General features: G+C 33.3%; 1 protein-coding gene, 1 long non-coding RNA gene and 1 pseudogene across 6 annotated transcripts in view; 1 reads left to right on the top strand and 2 right to left on the bottom strand.

Moving 5' to 3' along the window:
* Positions 1–12,604, bottom strand: part of LOC136343346 (uncharacterized) — a 95,959-nt gene extending 83,355 nt beyond the window's left edge. Inside the window, exon 1 of the long non-coding RNA XR_010732772.1 lies at positions 12,442–12,604. This is a non-coding gene — a long non-coding RNA (uncharacterized lncRNA). The remainder of the gene's footprint in view (positions 1–12,441) is intronic.
* dnc (phosphodiesterase dunce) overlaps positions 1–20,471 on the top strand; it is a 293,397-nt gene that overhangs the window by 100,967 nt on the left and 171,959 nt on the right. The gene's annotated exons all lie outside the window — the stretch shown is intronic.
* On the bottom strand, positions 9,238–10,419 carry LOC136343320 (histone-lysine N-methyltransferase SETMAR-like; annotated as a pseudogene).

The following is a 20,471-nucleotide window of genomic DNA, read 5'->3' as shown; positions in this document are numbered from 1 at the left end:
CCTCGTCTTCAGGAAATTTTTAAATACTAAACCTTCTGGCAGCGTACCCTAGTTGGAGTACCACCGACACCACGTACACACCCGCTACATTGAATCGTGGTACCGAAACTGATAAAAAGTCCTTCGTCACCGATAATCATAAGGGCCGAGAAAGCTTATCATCAGTAATACCGATGTCGACAAAGTCCTCCGCGGGGAATCCCCATGCCGACGAAGTAACTCAGTGGGAATTTTTACGCACCAGCCAAAGTTCACCATGGGCGTAGCCAAAGGGGTACATCATTTCCTTAATAACTTAATCCTAACTATTTACAATCTACTACCTTTCCGATACAGTTACGACCTAATCGCAATACACAATGCAATATAATTAAAACTGCGTACAGAATGGTTGATTTTACTATTTGATCCTACATATATAATAATAAAACTGCAGCACTGTCACTAAAACTATTGCCAGAATGATCATTTTCTATATAACTTTCATTAGCGTCAACATTTATAATTATTTTTGGAATCTTGTCCAATATGCACTTCCTATTATACCACTTTTGGATTACTTTTAATGTGTATCTCACACTAGCTGACCAAACTTCTGGTGATTACTTTTGTAGTGCCTTTTCTCATAAAGCAATTACTTTATTATCACAATAAACATCTTCTCCAGAATGAGTATTTGAGTAACTTTTTGCATTTTTACATATCATTTCAATCGCATTAAATTGGCAATGCCATAGACGTAACCTTACTACCAAATGTATATATTCTTGTAGCAATTCATCAACCAACATACATTATTGGTTTCCTATTAAATTTGGCAATGTTTAAAAGTTTTACATTAAACATATTTTCCTCAAATAGTAAATTCGACTTTTCTAATCATTCAATTAATTGGGGTTTGGTCCATAAAGATGTAGGTTGCTTCTCCAACTGGAGGCAGTGGTAGGGGGCATTTTTAATTACAGTTAAATTGGGAATCAGTTTTTCTTCCAACCATTTCAAAAATATGTCGGCATTCATATCACCATGATAGTCGGCCGACTGGGATTTGGTGAAATAGATTATTGTCGCATTATTGACCAAACCTGTACTAGTACCAGCATGTAACACTATAAAACTGTTTTCCTCATGTCCCTCTGGCTTTCGTAAATTTTTTTTAGAACTGCCTTGCCAAATTTTGTCTTGCTCCCTTTTGAAAATATCCATGTTCCATTTAGAAATATTAATTTTCTAGGAGTACTTGGATTTTGGTTTTCAATAAATTTTCCAAAAAAGTTAATTCTTGCCATCACTACACTAGTTCTTTCCATTAATACTCTTTGGTTATTATCTTCTTTATAATAAAAACTTATGTTTGAAAGGAGTTTTCTAATAACCATAATGTGGAAATCGAGAATTTGCTTTGCAACAAGTTTTTCCTTCAAACTTTTTATTATCACATGCGTCTTTGAAAACAATAAAATAGGTTAATTATAACATTTTCCATTACGTACCCCATATTTAATGAAGTAATAAACTTTAACATGTAATTTTTTAAACCCACTTTGTGAATATATGTTATACAGGGCGTGTAAACAAAAGGTCAAAGCTATAACTCAGTTATTTATAAACGGATTTTAATAAACTAAAAATCAAATAAAATGATGTTTACAGTTTACTAAGTAACGTTAAAGTTGAGTCTTTTCAACTCAATTTCTATTTTATGTGGCAATTTCAGAAATTCCAACAAAATTGCATATTTTTTTTACATTTTTTTATTAGAAAATATTTTTCTGAATTTAACGATGTATGACATGTTAACGTTAAAATAATTTTTAAATTGAAACAACTGAAAGATTTGAATAGTATGAGTTTTGCATTTAGACATTTTTATTCTAAATTTGGACATTACGAGTTATATAATCATCTTTATCGTCATGGGTCCATCTGCGTTATTCTGTGGTCATCTGCATTTCATTCCACCTCATTCTATTGAATTATCTTGTACAAACACGTTTGGGACATGGACAAGTGGTGTCCTTATGATACCCAGCGAGAGGGGACGAGATAGAACCGCTCTTAACGATAGGAACGACATCATTCTTCCTTATAACTTTCTGTGAGCAGTTATGCTGCCAGTATAATTATTCTAAATTAGTTTTTTAGTGTACTGAAAATAGTTATTAGTGTTGTTATTGGCGACAATTATCAGTGTCACGTTCAGTTAAAATTATTTAAAAATTAACAGATATGCCTAAAGCATATTTTCAAAAAAATAAGATCTCTGGTGAAGCACTACGTCTTCATTCTACACGTTTTCTTGATAGAGAAGTATCTAATCGTAATACATTTAAACTTGTATCAGTCAATTTACGACGCTAAAAATTGTTGCAAGACTTCAATGAAAATGTAGAATTCAGCATATTGCTTAGTGTTGAACAGAATCCACAAATATCAATAAGAGAAATAGCTAAAACATTGAACCAATCTTATTTTTTCCCTTCTCAATCGGTGTCATATAGGCGCTACTTGTGCATGGTGCATGGCTACATAACTTATATTGTTTAAACTAACCAATTTGTCTCAATCAAAAATGGTTTTAACATTAGCTTGTCACACATCGTCGAAATCAGAATAATATTTTCTGTTAAAAAATGTTTGAAAAAATATGAAATTTTATTTTTAATTCTGAAGCGTGCGACTTAGTAATCTGAAAAATATTACTTTATTTGGTGTTAAGTTCTTGAAAATTCGTTCGTAAATAACAGAGTTATAGATTCGCCCGTATTTCTGAAACACTCTGTTGATCATATTGCGAACATCTTGTCTTTGTCCATAAAAATTCTTTGTTTTTAATTTCTATCGAGATTTTACCTGGAGTACTTAAAACTTTATTTTATGCTGACCGTATTTTAATGTTAGAATTTGTGCTAATTCTTAAAACATCTACAACACGCTAAAAAATTAAATATAAGAAATAAAATGACAGATATTTGTAATATTGCAATTAACCTTCTGAATGGCACTCTCCAAAACCGTTGCTTCTAGCGACGTCAATAAAGTATACCTTTTCTAAGTATAAAAGGTAGGGAAAAAGGTTTTTAAATACCAAAATAATATACACCGTGGCACGAAAAAGTTACAGAGATTTAAATGTGTCCTAATGGTCGCTTGTGGCGTCCCCTAGAAGAAACAACTAAATCGTTAATAAATTTGAATTTCGTATCCTAAAACACCCTCAAATATGAAATTTCGTGAAATTAACTCAAAGAAATCGAAAGATATTAAAGAAAATGTGATTTTTTTCAACTTTAACACCCTGTAGCTCCATAATTATCAACTTTTGGACTGATGGAAGTTTAGTTAAATCGACTTATTTTCACTCAAACAATCTGCGGTATTATTTTGGCCACGCAATTCGAGGACACCCTGTGATTAGGCCAGGGGCTTCCTGAGTTCCTGCCTAACAGTAGTGACTGCCTCACTAGGCACCCACAGAGGAATCCAAATACGCTGGTGAGGTTTCTTAGTTGATTCGAAGGACCAGACGGGCTACCGTCATAAAGTAATAGGGTTCCAAAGATTCGAGAAATGATATACTCGGTTACACAAGTTACCTTGAATTTAATGACAGACTAGTTGAATTACAGGGTGAGTTGTGACTAACTTATTAACAATATTGCCCATGTGTGGGGTTTTATGGCAACGAGAGCTAGAGAGGTTTGTTGTTTTCGCGACGGGATGAAAAACGGTTCTGCTTTTGCTCCAAGAGGAGTTCGTGCCCCTTCCCGCAAAGGACGCAGGTTCCCGAGTTTTGGGTTCCCACGATTTCATGAGAAAGTCGCCACCTTGATGCTTTCACACCATTACCTTATCGCTAACACCCTCTGGTTCATGTCCACTTGCGCGTGTGTTGCCACATTTCATCCTAATTTACTACTGCCCTTAATGTGTTTGGGCAATTTGCACTTCATAAATCAGGGTGAATGTGCACCAGATGAGAGGTGATTATCGCGGTACCCATGGTTTGGCACCCAGTGGTATGTCGAGCTTTTGTTTCTGGTTTCTCTCTTTACCAGATTTATTACCCAGATGTTAGGGCAATACGTGAGAGCGATTTTTATGTTGGAGTTTTTCCAACACCCTGTATATACTATCTAATTCGATCCAAACGCAAAGATCTAAACTATAAACTATATCAAATCTCTATGTATCGGCTCATTTGAATATTTCAATATCTACAGTAGTATGAATCATCTTTAGCTATGACTGAACCAACTAATTGCGAAATTCAACAGGGTTTTACTTACTCTACGGTTCTGCAGTAAAAAAAAATGTTGTATCCACTATTCCTAGATGTTTTTTTTTTAAATAACTGGTAGAAGGTAGCAAATAGGGAAACACTTAAAAAAAGGAAAATAATCTAAATTTAACAGGACGTTTAGATTTTTAGGAAGAAATGGTCAATAGCACGCCTCAGAGAAGGTAAAATTATGAAGGTATCTGACATAATTTAATCATCGAATAATCACAACCCCAGCTTTCGGAACCCAGTTCTGAGGTGCACCACACAGGGCTACTCATGTCTTCATAATTAATGGAAGAGTTGATGGTGTAAATTTACAATACAAGCAATTTTGGAGCCTTCCCGTCACATTACAGAGGGTATGGGGCAACTCAAGGCGCCAACGGCTTCTTAATTTTCCCAAATTTATGTTGATAATGTGATTAGGTCTATTGTTTATCTTTTACATAAATGAAGTTGGGAAAATGCTGGCGGATGAGAATTCTACGCCAGTTCGAGGACGAAAACTGCAGAAAACACTTCACGTTGAGGAAATTTCAAGTTTCAAATCCTCAAACCGCAATGAGAACGGTAGTCGATATAAAAGAACTGATATCGTATATGTGAATAAGTTATCAACAAAATTGGATGGTTTTCACGTCTGACAGGTTCCCATCATTTTGAGGAATTGGACGAGGTTCCACTAGCTGATTAGCGATCAACGGCAATTTCTGTTCAAGTTACACTTTTTTCTTTTTACCGCATAGAAATTTTTCTAATCATTTTTCTTTTTGTTTCAGGTAAGTCCCTTGATTCGACTAACCATACGACCCTGCGTTCAAACTGTAAGTAGGACCTTAGATTAATATAAGGTATAAGGTCTGACTCTGAAACATGTATAAGGTAACTTATTTGACAGTGTGCCAGGGTGATGATTATTTTATTTTCTTGTCGATTTCAAGTCAACCAAAATGAATTTGAAAGTTAAAACTAAATTCAAAATACCTATTTGGCGAGCTCTATTTTTTGACTTCAGTTTTGTTTAAATTGGATAAAAGGCAGAATTGTTATTAAGCTATAGCTTTTAAATGAGTCGTCCTGTGTTTCATATTCTTCTGTCGAAAATAGTAAGGAAAAAATTACAGAGAAAGGATACGAAACTGAACTTTTCAAGTAGACATTGCGAAATTTAACAATTCCGAAATCTAATTTAGCTTGATAGGAAGCGGATTTCCTATTACCACTTCGTTCATTTCAAGAACGTATTTATTGGATTTTCACAGGAGCTGGATGGAACTTTTATTACTTTCTATAATTATTTATTACAAGTGTTATATGGTCTTTTATTTCCTGTCCCGCATAGCTTTTCAGATATGAACTTCACAGAAACTCAAAGCGCTTGTTTCAATATAATACATAAAAGCTGCAGAGAATTCAACTAGTTATCAGTTTATGAGTACTAGCGCGAAATAAAAAATGTCTATTTCAGGCAGATATCTGAAAAGTTTTCTTGTGGGGCACATTTTATGTGATAGCTCAATAATGCCGTATCAGATTTAAGACGTTATTTGTATCTCTACATATAAATAAAATAAAGGAGAAATGTATTTATATAAAGAAGTGAAGTTGTAGTTCATATTTTGCATGGGCTTAACTCCAACGAAAATATAACTTTAGAGTTTTAATTTATTCCTATGTAGTATTCGAGAGTTCGAAAGACTACTTGAGGATTTGCGGAGCCAGCCAATTTCCGACATTTTCGCCCTCTTTTCCTATTTACCCAACCTCTTGTTTCTGCACGCCTGGCTAAATATTGTAACAATAATTGACCTGAATATTGTATAGCTCAATCAATACCCCTCGCCACCCCAAGAGTATTATTCATATATACTGAGATAGCAGCTTTTAAATGCCCCCTCAATATTCAACGTCAGGCTTTCATCGAAAATTTCATTTGGAGTGCTTACATTACGAATTTTAGGTTCATGATAAAGCGTTCGTTTGAGGGACGTTTGGAAGGTTTTCAGACAAGATATCTCTCACAAATAGATGGACCAAAGTCAAATATGTGAGAATTCGTTAATTTTTGGAAGTAAAATTTTGGAATGTTTCTCGTGGACAAAAGACATTTTTGTTATTAACGAACAGGTGTGTTATGTTGACTTTAAATTTTAAGTTCCGCATTTCCATATGGAGTAGTAATATAGTATTTCCCCTTCTGTATTCGATTTTCCAGTGCGATTTCGCTGCCTCGTGAGGGTCTGATACATGGTGCTTTTAAAAAATAACGGTCAAATATACCAGGGAAGGCTTAACCATAGAACGCCAACGTTCCGTTAGTTTTGAAAAGATCTTCATTTAAGTGAACCTACCAACTTTCCATTTGAATGAAAATTTTGGAATGTATAGGAATACATTGATCACGATTAAGAGAGTCGATGTACGTCAACAACGGTTATCTTTGCTGAATGCAGTAATTACGGGAATAACATTGTTATTTTAAACTGTTTAAGTCGAGAAATTTCATTATTGCTTCGAGACTGAGTTTATCTCGACTCTCGCTGAACCATTTCATCTCTCGATATTAAATAAATATATCCCGTCTCTTACTATTCTACTATACAAGGTGACTCAATCGGAATGGGACATGGCAAAACCTAAGATAGGGGACACCAAAATATGACGATTAGACCCAACATACCTTATACCTGTGTTGCATGTTTCACAATTATGGGGCGTTAAAAATTAAAATTGTTTGTACTTTTATTGTATCAACACCAAAATTCTAATATTTAGGTTTTGTAAGATGCTAAGTGAGATTTCAATCTAATTTTTACTTAACTTCTAGAGGGCGCTAGTTACAACCCTCCGCTTCGGTATATTTGGCCATAATTTTTTGTGAGTGCAACTAAGATCAAATTCTATTTAATATTAAGAAAAAGCGTCTATTTTTGCTTTAAAAGGGAATCCTCGTTTAAGGCCGATGTCTCTCTTTGTTTACGAGGTAGTTACTAATAAGCTAATTCGTATCGTGTCGTTTCAAATTCTTAAAAACGATAGTGGTTGGGTGGTGACCCTAACAACTCGCATGACAACATTAGCTTATCAAATTAATGAGGCTATTTACTTATCTATTATTCTTTTTGAGCAACAAATTGTAATTTAATAATTAAAATGACAAGGCATAATTACTTTTCCTTTAGTGACATGCGCGGTATGGTTTTCGTTTTGCTCAAATGAATTTTACAATAAGGTTTATTTTTCATTTGTTAATGGTTTTTAATTTTTTCAATGATTGAACAATTTAATTTTTAATTAATTACATTTTTAAATAAGTTAAAGATTTTAAATGGTACGACACTAATTAGCTTCAGGATAAAAAAATACTAAATGAAGAGAGATATAGGGATCACGCGAGAATATTTTTTTTGCACCAAAGTAGTATTTATAAAAAATAAATTTTGTATAAAACTCTTTCATAATAAGTATTAATTAAAATTTGAAAAAAATAAAAACTCATTAAAAATATGACCAAATATCCCGAAGCGGTGAGTTGTTGCGACCTCTAAGAGCTATGTAAAGATTAGATCAAAATTCTTACTTGGTATGTTATAAGACCTAAGCACAACAATTTTAATATTGATGCTATGAAAACACCAAAAATGGTTAAAAAATCGTAAAATAACATTTCTACCTTTAACACTTTCTAACTCTGAAACATGTAATATTGGTATAAAATATGTTAGGTGCAATCGTCATATTTTGGTATTTCGTATGCCGGCTTTCGCCATGTCCCATTCCTAATGAATCACCCTGTATTATTCTATTTCGGATCCGTTCCGTTCGGATTTATGCCGGATCTTTCAATACCTGGTATCTAGTGTTATGTATGTATACATAAGAGATCCGAGCTTTGTGCAGGGAATAAAGCTTAGCGTACGACATGGTCCTTTGAACGCACTAAATACACAAATAAACTTCTCTGCAAGGCATTATAAAGCATTATTCAGGAACTTCTGGGAGAAGCATAGATTGAGGGACGAGAGTTACTACAGCAAGTTATGATTTTTTTATGGTTTCTATTTAAATCGTAATTGGCCGCAATTAAAGAAGTTCTAGAAATAGTTATAGCTAGAATAGTAAGTTAGGACTTACTGAACGGTGTGTTGAATAAGGCTGCACGAAATCATGGACGTACTTATGGACGTCGGACAAAGTTTCGTATTGGCCTCGATATTTACCATTCTAGACTGGCAAAAGACCGGAGATTTTTGGTTTTAGGGATTCCCATTTTTGTGTCATACATTTAAAAATACAGGTATATTTAAAAACGAGTGAAATTTTCTATTGAATACGTGAAATTCAATGGTGAAAAAACTGGCATCCCAACAAATTTGATCTTTTTTCGGGTATGTAAGGTGGAAGGTTTAAATTTTTGGGCGAAACTGAAAATTGTTATGATATTTAATTAAAAAATTATACGAAATAAAAAATTTAAGGTAACGCTATCTTCCACCGTCTTCTACTAAAGCAATAATTTGAGCCGCAGTTCCTGGGTGAAAAACCGTTTTAATTAATATATAAGAAATTTTATACGACAAAAAGTACAATTTAGAAGAAGGTGAGAAGGTTTATCCAAATAAATCAAACTTTTTCACAACACGTTTGGAAGTTAAGTGTTGTAAATTGCCTAAAAATTATTATCGCTTTTTTATGAAAAAAAAAGGAAATAAGCACCGTGGAATTATTTTTTGGCAGCCTGAAGTCTGAATGACAAACTCATCTTATCAGTTGTAAGCGATAATATAGCCAAAGTAGATTTTTAATACATAGTTTTTCCATTAAAACTAGTGCGCCGCCTTTCTTGTTGTTAAGTTTATTTTCGAAGATATTTATTGTAAGCATGAATTAAATAAAGCATTTGATAAAACCTATAATTTGTTGTCCTCTAGAGTGAGTTCCAGATTCAGAAGTATTAGGTCGTGTAGTATGAAATGAGTAGAATTGAATTGAAACTTTAGTCATTTTTTTTTCATATGAAATGTTTTTATTGTCAATCGAAATATGCACCACCATTATCAATACACTTCTGCCATTTAACGGGAAGTTCATTGATTCCCCTGCTGTAAAAGCCTGCAAGCCGGGAATCGATAAACTCGTGGAAGGCAGCTTTGACAGCCTCGTCGGAGTTGGATGTTTTCCCTACCAAGAAGTTATCCAAATTTTGAAAGAAGTGGTAATCAGTGGGTGCTAAGTCGGGTGAATGTGGTGGATGACGAAGAGTTTCCAATTCCAACTCTTGTAGCTTGGCCAATGTGACTTGTGCGGTGTGTGGCCGAGCGTTGTCGTGCAACAATAGCGGTGCGCTTCGATTGACTAATCTTGGCTGCATAACCGTCAGTTGCCTCATCATTTCGGTCAGTTGTCGGCAGTAGACATCAGCCGTAATCGATTCACCAGGTTTCATGAAGCTGTGATGGATGACACCTGCGTTGGACCACCAAACGGACACCATAAGCTTCTGTTGATGAAGATTTTTTTTCGCACAATGTTTTGGTGGTTCATTTTGATCCAACCACTGCGATGAACGACTGGTATTGTCATATAGGATCCATTTCTCATTACAAGTAACAATCCGATTCAAAAATGGACCGTTATTATACCGGCACAACAAAGAAACACAAGCGTCGAGACGTCGTTCTTTCTGTATGTCCCTCAACTCATGCGGTACCCACTTGTCCAGCTTTTTCACCTCACCAATTTCAGCCAAATGAGTCAATATTGTTTTTTTGGTTACACTGAATATTAACGAAAATTCGAACGCACTTTGACGTGGATTCGCTTCCATCACGGCTTTCAAATGATCGTTATCCACTTGAGTTTCAGTTCAGGTTGTCCACGTGGTTCATTTGTTAGGTCAAAATTGCCAGAACGAAATTTCATGAACCAACGAGATACTGTTTGCTGTGAAGTGACTTCAGCACCAAACGCATCATTAATATTGCGAGCCGTCTGAGCTGTTGTGGTTCTACGGTGGAACTCATATTTCATTAACACACGAATTTCACTATTTTGCATGGCTGCACAAAAATTTTTATAAAAATAAAAGCTTTCAATAATTTTTAACACTTTAAACTCTGATCGAAAGAGGAAGAATGTGCCTTTTCCACATAAAAAAGTCAAGCCCAAATATAGATTTAGAGTGAAGTTATTCGTAGTTGAATGTGGCATTTCGAGAATCTACTCATTTCATACTACACGACCTAATACAATCTAGCCTAACCATACTCAACTTTAATAACAGAGATACAACGCTACCTTAACATATATTAAATAAACCTAATTTTGATCTCCATCAAGCACTAATTGATCTAATAAATCTGCCGATGAATGTCAATTATTATCGATTTCCAAAATTAAACTATTACTCTACCCTCTGACTATTAAAATGTATTCTCAGCAGTATTATGTTCCATATTGCGGAGCAACTCATGAATACTTTGACACTTCGATTAACTCGAAATAATCTAATCGTAAATCTTGACTCTTAATCTGTGACCATTATCCGATCATACTCTGTTGTTGCCCCGATGTCGAGCAGCAGCAAATTTCAATTTCGTGAATTTATCGTTCAACAACAACGTAAACATTCACACTTAGGTGTGAGTAAACAGAGGACAGAGGGAATGATAGAGGGTGGGAGAAAACAAGGAATTTGTTTTCGATTATCCTCTTTAAACATGTTACCTCAAAGAGAGACAAACAAGAAAAGCAATTTATTGTAAATCGTAAAAAATAAAAATATCGCTTAATCTCTTTATTAAGGTCAAACAACACATCTACAGGGTAGAAGGACGGGTAGTCTGTCTATGGACATTAATAAGGCATTCGACAACATCTGACACAGTGGTCTACTTTACAAACTATACAAACTTCAAATTCCAAAATACCTATATCATATCATCAAAAACCTTGACAGACAACTCGAAGCACGAATTGATGACACTCTTTCTTTCCTTTTTTTTCGTGGTTAATGGCTCTATAAGGGGCCGTTGCTTTCAGCATTCTTTTGTACTATACAGGATGTTTCAAAACATGCGTCCGCAAATGAAGGGTGCAATACCTTGGTTTATTGTAAGAAAAATAGTCTCTATTAAAATATATCTGCAAACACACCGTCTTTGAGATACAAAGTGTTAAAAATAAAGTTTTTTCAGTTTTTGGCGATATCTCAGGAAGTGTTTTAAGTAGAGAACTTAACTTTTGTACGCATATTATAATTCACGTTAGCTATTTTTGAGCGCTAATTCAGCCTTTTTTTACAGGCCATAGGCGGATAGTTTAAGGTTTATATGAAATTTTTTGTCCCCTTATTTCTACGCCACTGAAACAATTAGCATTTTGAAACCACCTTTTAAGTTCCCATTGTTTTCTACAAAAAAAAGTACTCTTAGTCAGAAGTTTTAAAGCGACCATATTCCGGAAAAATTGGATTTTATGATAAAAAACATTGATATAAAAAAAAGTAATATCACTTTTTATTACATCTTGCAATACGATCTGCAACACTCTGGGCAGACATATGTTGGAAGCCTGCATTATAGTACGAAAATGCCATTTTCAACAATTGTTAGGATTTTTATTATTTATTTGCTTAGTCTTCATATATTTTTTTGGATCACGTTGCTATTTCTTCCATGTTTTTCATCATAAAATGCCATTTGTCTGAAAGACGGTTTACCTTAGAATTTTTGATCAAAAGTCCTTTTTTGCGCAGAAAACATTCATGGTTTAAAAGGCAGTTCCTAAATGCCAGTTGTCCCAGTAGCGTAGAAATTAGGGGCAAAAAATCTCCCCTAAACAATAAAATTTCCACCACACACATTATTAACGCTTAGTAGTAGTTAATATTAATAATAATATGTGTACAGTAATCGTATTCTATACTTAAAACAGATCTTGTGATATCGTCGAAAAATCGAAGCTTATGATTAACCCCCTATATTTTGAAAACGGTGTCTTTACGGATACATTGCTAATAGGAGTTTTTTTCTTACAATGTGCCATGGAATTAGAGCCGTCATTGTGAATACATGTTTTGAAATCCCCTCTATACTGTCACATTAATACAAGCATGGCTTAAAGAGAAAGAAAAACCCATAGATAAGACAGCATACCTGTTGCTATATCTTGACAATAATGCACTTATTACCCATGACATACCGACTGCGATAGAGTTTGATGCACTTCAGGTGGTAACGGATAAATGGCACAAAAACACTTTTATAATTGAATCACCTGAATTAATAGAATTTATGTACAATAATAGCAAACAGTCACACAACTAAGCCAAAAAGAAAAGTTAAATATTAAGAAATAGCGACCGACAAAAAAACTGATATTCGCTAAACATGTTTAAAATATGAGATTAGAAATTACCAAACAGAAAAAGCTTTTTCGATTGTTGGCTCATAAAGGTTAAGGGATCTGTGCAAAAATTGCTACAAAATTTTACAAGTCCATTTCTAATCATTGTTAGTCCAGGGACACATATTAACGGTATATTCAACACAAAAATAAAGCATATATGTACATAGTAATATACATTGAGGACTAAAAGTCCCGCATAAATTCGTTCCAAATTGAGAAAAATATTTTTCATAAAATGCTGAAACATGTCAAATACTGTTTTTAGTTGCACATTTTTGATGTAACAGACATGCATACATGATTTCCATACAGTATATAAATCCACTTTTTCATTTTTTTTTATGGCATCTCATATATATTATGACGTTTTTGAGTTTTTTGACAAATTCTGAACATATTTCATGTAACATGCCCATGACTAAATTTAACAATTTTAGAAAAAAAAATTTTAAACATAGAAATAACTAAAATGGATAGAATTATTAATACTTAAAAAATAACGATATAAAATACTATATTTTAATATTTATATTCGTATTAAATATTTGAATTGTGTCCCCTTGGCTTATTTACAGTGGGCTAGCCGCAATTAAAATTCCTCAAGAACTTTTTTTAGAATTTGAAGAGACATTTATTGAGCTTCTTAAGTAATTTTCGTTTTTATCTCTTCTATATTATTGGAAATATTTAAATACACCCTATGTTTCAGTTAACCCCATAAAAAAGTCCATAGGGGTGAGGTCAGGCGATCTAGCAGGCCACTCTAATTATAAATATTATATTTCAATAATCGTTGATTTTAGACATGGTTATATTACATGAAATCAGTGGCACAAAAATTCAGAATTTTACGAAGAACTCAAAAACGTCATAATAGATACGGGATTTGATAAGAAAAAGTGGAAAAGTACGTTTATCTAATACATGTCTGTTACGTCAAAAAATGTCCAACTAAAAAAAATATTTGACATATTCCAATATTGTCATAGATAATATTTTGAGCGAATTTATGCCGGGTTTTTGGTTTTTTATATATACAAACAACAGAGAGAATTACACTAAAACTCATTATTTACAAGACAAAAGAATTCGTAATCTAACAATAATTTCCAGAACGAATTCTATATCTTTGGACATGTTTTGTATATGCAGTCTACCTCAAAATAAAGATGAACAGCATGGGCATATTGGGAACAGTAATAGATACAAAATGGTTTAAGATAGAAAAAAAATGTGCAATTTTAAACAAATTAATAATCTGTTTCTATTCCGGCTAAATTCCGAATAGTTATGAAGATATTTAGAAAAAAAAAAACAATTTGGCGGTTTTCGTTTTTTGCAAATAAATCTTATATAGTTACACTGGAAGGAATAAAAATGTTACATTATTAAGACACTTTTTCAAGAACTTCTTAGCAGTATTGTCAGTTCATTTATTAAGTCCTTACTTTCGGTGATAAATTATCAAACTTTCTATTTTCATATAAATACAATATCGCATACTTACATTTTTAAAATCATCATAAAATTACCCTTTTCAACCATACACTTTATTACATTTGGTATTTTTCTCAGAAACTCTATGAGTTATAGTAATTAAAACATTTTTTGATAAGTCGACTATGATTTTGACTTGCGCAATAAATAAATAAAATCTGTGGAAACGTGAAAAATATTTAAAATTTGCAAAACTTTAAATTTGTTTGACGCGTGTGACGTGTTCTTGAATTTGTTTGACAAGAACGCAGCTCGGAATATTCATATTTAGAAGACAAGTGATTAATTTGAACGAATTTGGTTTGTTCAAGCAACCTAAAAATACTCGCCAAAAAAGTCCGCTAAAGATATAAATACAGACATAATATACATATGAGTATTAACGCTCTGTATCGGCAGTTGGAATTTAAAAATTGAGCAGTAATCGTAGGTAAGTGCAATCTAAGTATTATTGTGTGATTGTGGCACAACGAAACGATGTTTCTTTGCTTTTCAATACACAACTAGCACAACATCCGAGGCCATTTTATTATATTGCGACATTATCATGTTGTTTTTTGAAGGTTCAATTTTTAAATCTCGTGATAATTTCGCTAGCAAGAAAACTTTCACTTGAATGGAGGAATTGAGCAATGGTCTGCTCTGAATTTTTTGTCTCTATGGAGATTATTATTACACCGACAAAATCACCAGGGTGCTGAAAAACTGAATTATAAAATCCAATTTTTTATCAATCGATCATTTTACCAAAAGTAATAACTTGAAGTAACCTATACATATATATATTCATACAGGATTTATTTCACCGAAATAAGCCTCAATCCTTTACCTTACTCTAAAATGTGTAGTGAATCTAACTTAGGTAAAATGTTTCCTCTACTAACTTCTGAAGTTTCTTTAAACAAGAAAGCATCCCATTGTAGATGTTTTATCTCAGTAGTATGCACATAATTTTCCTTACTCTTCGTGTTGAAATTTTTTTATGAGAATATGGAAATGCGAGAATGTCGAAAATAATCTTGATAAAAAAACGTTTGTTTGACCAAAGCTCAAAGCTCCACATCACATTTTCCCTAGTTGATTGTATCTCTGAGGCACATTAAACTTTAGACCCTCAATTTCCTTAAAACTCCCCTTTCGCGCTATATACAGAGCTTAAGACATCAATCGCAAGCACCTCTATCTTCAGGTATCCATAAAACACAAAAATTCCATCTAAAAGTGACTTTAGACGCAAACGACAGTTTCCTTAATCGGCCCTTCTACAATGTAGGAAAACGTTTTAATATACGTATAAACAAAGTGTATGCCCTACGTCTGTAGAGTGGGCGCATGCGCAACCCGGATTTCCAGTGATGGCTGCTTCAAATACTATCCGACCGTCCGAGGAAATACCGATTTCCCATGACGGTCTGGCACACTAACCGCGTAAATATCACGTTTTACTGAAAAATTTTATTTCAGTTTTCGCCTAATAAGGCCTGGAAAAGTGGTTTTCTATGGTGGGTGCGTAGTGATACGTTCATTGAGAAGTAGTGGTAATAGTGGGTCATAATAGGGTTCTACTTACCTAAAAGAGAAGGTAGAATTTTTGTTATACTGTTTGCCAAAACGGTTTGGTTATAAAGGTGGTAAAGTGAGCTTTTAGGTCCTAAATCCTAGAATATATATATATATATTTTTTAAATTTACTAAAATTTTAATTTTTTTTATCTAACGCTTAGAGTGAACTGCAAATATCTGTTCGATTTTACTTTAAATTAGTATGCTTTTGGTGTTTTCTAATTTCGAACAACAGGTGCATTTTAATAGGACGCTGAAAGTTATTGCTGCAGATAGCTTTGGTCATTGCAATGCGCCAATGCTGCAATAATGAGTGGGGTATTTAACGTCTGTAGGGCTAAATACCGTGAATACATGAGGTTTATATTATATTATGAGGCACTTCCGTTTATGTTCTGCAATTCTAACTTGAAATTAAAGTTCTAATGTTGAAAGATTGACGAGACCATTGCAGTTTCCACGAACCCAATTTCACAGCACGGTGTTCAGATTTTAATAAAAAATTTCTAAGAATTGTACATAAAAGAAGGTGATTTAATCAGAGACGACGAATGAGGTCTTTTTTTTGACTTTATCAGTGTTACACAGATGTAGGTAGTGATACGCGTACAACATTGGAAAGTACCTGTATTACGTCTCCAAGTGAGTCAATTTAAAAACTCATAACGTTATCAATAAAAAGAAAATGTTATTGAGGGAACAACCGCCCCTCCCCCCGTTTACCAAACGCGAGTACTTTTATCAATAGCTTTTGTTCTAAAATTTTTCATTAACGTTGGATGCACGAGTGGTATTCTGAGAAGAATTCCATGAACTAAAAACAACGTATTTGTGAAGCATTTGTATAATTTTGGACTCGTAGAAATTTAATAGCTACTAAATTTTCTGAGAGAAATTTGATCATATATAATATTTATGAGCAGACCTAATATTTTATGGGATATACAGTATTTCGTCTGTGCATTCGACGTCATCGTTACATAGTAAAAGCATGATACACCAGTAAAACTAATTCTGGTTATAATTGTTAGTTAATAATCAAATGTCTGAGTTTAGGTCAATGATATTCAATATCACTGTTAGCAATATATTTTTTTTTCGATAAAAAAAAATATTTTTACTGATGCCGAGAGCATTTATTCGATATTAAACTCATATGATGAGCTAAAAGTCGAGCGTTTCTAGCGATGAATGCTTTTGTCGCGATAAAATCTGTATCAGTGTCCGTTTCAATGGTTCGAATTGTTAACAGGTGGTGAAAAAAATTATCAGCATAAAATAACCAGAGGGATCTTTCTCTCTAGCTCTATCTATTTATCAAAAAAATCACCAGTTTAAATGTAAAAATTATACTTACAGCGATATTCAAAGTCGATGCTCACCACTGGGATCTAAAAATTCATAAGAGATACGAAGTTGGTTAACTTGGGGCAACTTGCGCATTTTTATGTTCAACAAAACTTTTGCAGAAGTTATCAGATTTTCTTCTTTTATTAAAAATGCAAAAGAGCTACTCGCATAAAGATTCAACTTTGCCACCATTTAAGCTGCTTTGTGTCTTTAATGCTTTGCAAGATTCCCATGCTGAGAGTCAAACGTGGAACACCCTGAACAGATTCGATTTTCCCAGAGCCAAGGGGCCCCGAAAACCTCATTTCCTGCAAAATTGGTTGAATTTCATTTGAATCAAATTTCAACAATTTTGTTCTTGAAGCTCAATCATACATATGCAGGCCCTCAATCTTCTACAAGAACCACCGCAAAAAATCTGAGACCGTCAGGTAATCCTTCATTTATTAACTCAAATAACTCAGGTGCTCTTCATTTCGCTGCCGACAACTTTTTGATGTCTGCACCGGAGTAAAGCAACAAAATAACGTATTTGAAATTGGAAAACAGTGAAAAGGTCTCTTCCTCGGCTTAGACCTAATCCTAGAACCTGATGCCCTTTTCCCGCTGCCCTATCACATACATTTTTAATGTCAGAGCCTGTTTGCGAAGATTTGATTACCTGACTCGATTTTAGTAGACACCCTTAAAGCCCCATTTATGGGTATCGATAGTGTTCAATTTTTCGCAGGTTCGAGGATAATTGAACTGATAAGTCTAATTCTTAAATTTTATAAAACTCTAGAAACTTTACTTAAAGACAAAAAGAACAGTAAATAACATAAGAATTAATTAAAGAAGACTTTAAGCTACTTGGAACACTTTTACTTCTATCAGGTCTTTTTACTATATAGTCTAATATTCAACTAAGCACCCTTAGGTGCATAGCTATAATCACGAGATACTTCTAGAATGACTTTGAATTGTTCCAACTACGTTAGTCATGCGTTAATGGGTGATTCTAAAACTAGTTATGTATGTAGTCTATATGCTACATATAAAACATGTGGGGTTATCTAGATATCTTCTTTATTTGAAAACCTTGAGGATTGACTTCGTATTAGGGGAAAATTTGGGACACTTTTGATGCAATCTTGCTAAATTATGCATGGGGATAATAACGACGAAAGTCGTGAACAAGAAAGTCATAAAAAGTGTAATTGAAGAAGAAGGCTGACCGCGAGAGATTGCAATATTTCGAACGGAAGGGCGAATTCAGTTAGTTATGAAGATTGAAACAGTAGAAAAAACTCAAAAGATTAAAACTCTCATAAAACCTGAAAGATACCTCTTTGTGCCTTATCTAGAGCAGAAGGAAACACGGCCAGAAGGTGTATTGGATATGTTTGAAGTTGAACCAATTAAAATCAGTCTACGTAGAGATATGCCAGATCATGTATCGTCAATTATTTAAGAAGTTCCAAAAATTTGGAAGAAAGAGGTTCAAGGCGATAGAATTATTGAAACTAGAATGAAGTAGTAGAAGCTGGCTAATAAGCGTATAGTAGTAAAGAAAGAGGTGATAGTAATGAAAATAAAACTGACATTGTACTATAGAAGAAGAGGAAGGAAGGAGTAGAGAAAAATCGGAAACGAGAAAGAATTATATTAAATTTAGAACTTGTAAACCACGAAAGAAATTTAGTAAAATTTGATCTTCATTCCTGTAGAATTATTCAAATTCTGGAAAATGTTTCAAAAATCTGAAAGGTTGATACCAAATCTCCAAAATGTTATTCTTCGAAACCGTTGTCAGACTTAATTGATACTCTTTCTCTGATCTTAATAAAAATATAGGCATTGTGAGAACAAGAACGAAACAACATTATTATTATCCAAACCACACTATCCATCTGCTAAGTAAACTCCACCACCAAACTTTTACTTTTTACAAATTCCATCTTCCATAACAATAATTATCAAGATACACAAAACGAGAGACTTTCAATTAAACTTTGTGATACAAAAGGCCTTAAGGGCGAATGTTTTAATTACCTCGTGAACTTTATTTAATAAACAAGATTGTCTTGTTTACAATCGTTCTTAACTCCAAGGATTTATGTTACCTGATATTTTCTTTCTGGAATGGTCAAAATATCAATATTCTGGTAACTTTATCAGGAAGATAGATGGAAATTTAAAAAATGTCCAACACTTAGCGGTGATTTCAACATTTATATAGAAACTATCCTGTTGATAAAATTACCATGAGTGTGATATGCATAAAGACCCAAAAGCTGCGCAAAAATTCATTGAAAATTGAAGAAAATATTTTTCATAAAAATGCTGGAACATGTCAAATATTGTTGTTAGTTATGCATTTTTTGACGTAACACATATGTATATGAGGTACCCATGTAGTAGATAAATGTGCTTTTTTATTTTTTTTTCTTATGGAACACCATGTATATTATGACGTTTTTGAGTTTTTTGTGAAATTTTTAATATATATATTTCATGTAACATACCCATGTCTAAATTCAACGGTTATTGAAATATAATATTTATAATTAGAATGGCCTGCTAAATCGCCTGACCTCATCCCTATGGACTTTTTTATGCGGTTATCTGAAACATACGGTGTATTTAAATATTCCCAATAATATAGAAGAGTTAAAAACGAAGATTACTTAAGAAGCTCAATAAATGCCTCTTCAAATGCTAAGAAAAGTCCTTGAGGAATTTTAATTGTGGCTAGCCCACTGTAAAGAAGCCAAGGGGACACAATTCAAATATTTAATACGAATATAAATATTAAAATATAGTATTTTATATCGTTATTTTTTAAGTATTAATAGTTCTATCCATTTTAGTTATTTCCATGTTTTTAATTTTTTTTTCTAAAATTGTTGAATTTAGTCATGGGCATGTTACATGAAATATGTTTAATTTTATGTATGTATCTATGTATGTTTAATTTTGTGTATGTAAAAAATATGTTAAGATTTCTCAAAGAACTCGAAAACGTCATAATACACTGACTTTCAAAAAAACCGCAACACCAAGAAGAACGCATTGTATGTATTTGAAATTTTGGTATGATTTTAGGCTTGAAAACAGAAAAAAATGATAAAAATTTCAAGTTCGTATTTTAATGCGATATTAAGTTTTTCTTTACTTTTTTATCTGTGACGATCGTTCTTTTTGCAAATTTTTTTACAGGCGGGTAGCGATAAAGGTATTATTGTTAGTACCATATTGAATGTGTGGTAGTGCAAAATGCCTCGTGTACGCCAAAATGCAGTTAACTCCCTTTGAAAGGGGAAGAATTGTTGGTATGCATGAGGCAGGTTTACCTTTCCGCGATATTGTACGTAGATTGGACCGA

This window comes from Euwallacea fornicatus, chromosome 14 (assembly GCF_040115645.1).
Source record: "Euwallacea fornicatus isolate EFF26 chromosome 14, ASM4011564v1, whole genome shotgun sequence".
NCBI classification, from domain to species: Eukaryota; Metazoa; Arthropoda; class Insecta; order Coleoptera; family Curculionidae; genus Euwallacea; species Euwallacea fornicatus.
This window is presented reverse-complemented; position numbering and strand designations above follow the sequence as displayed.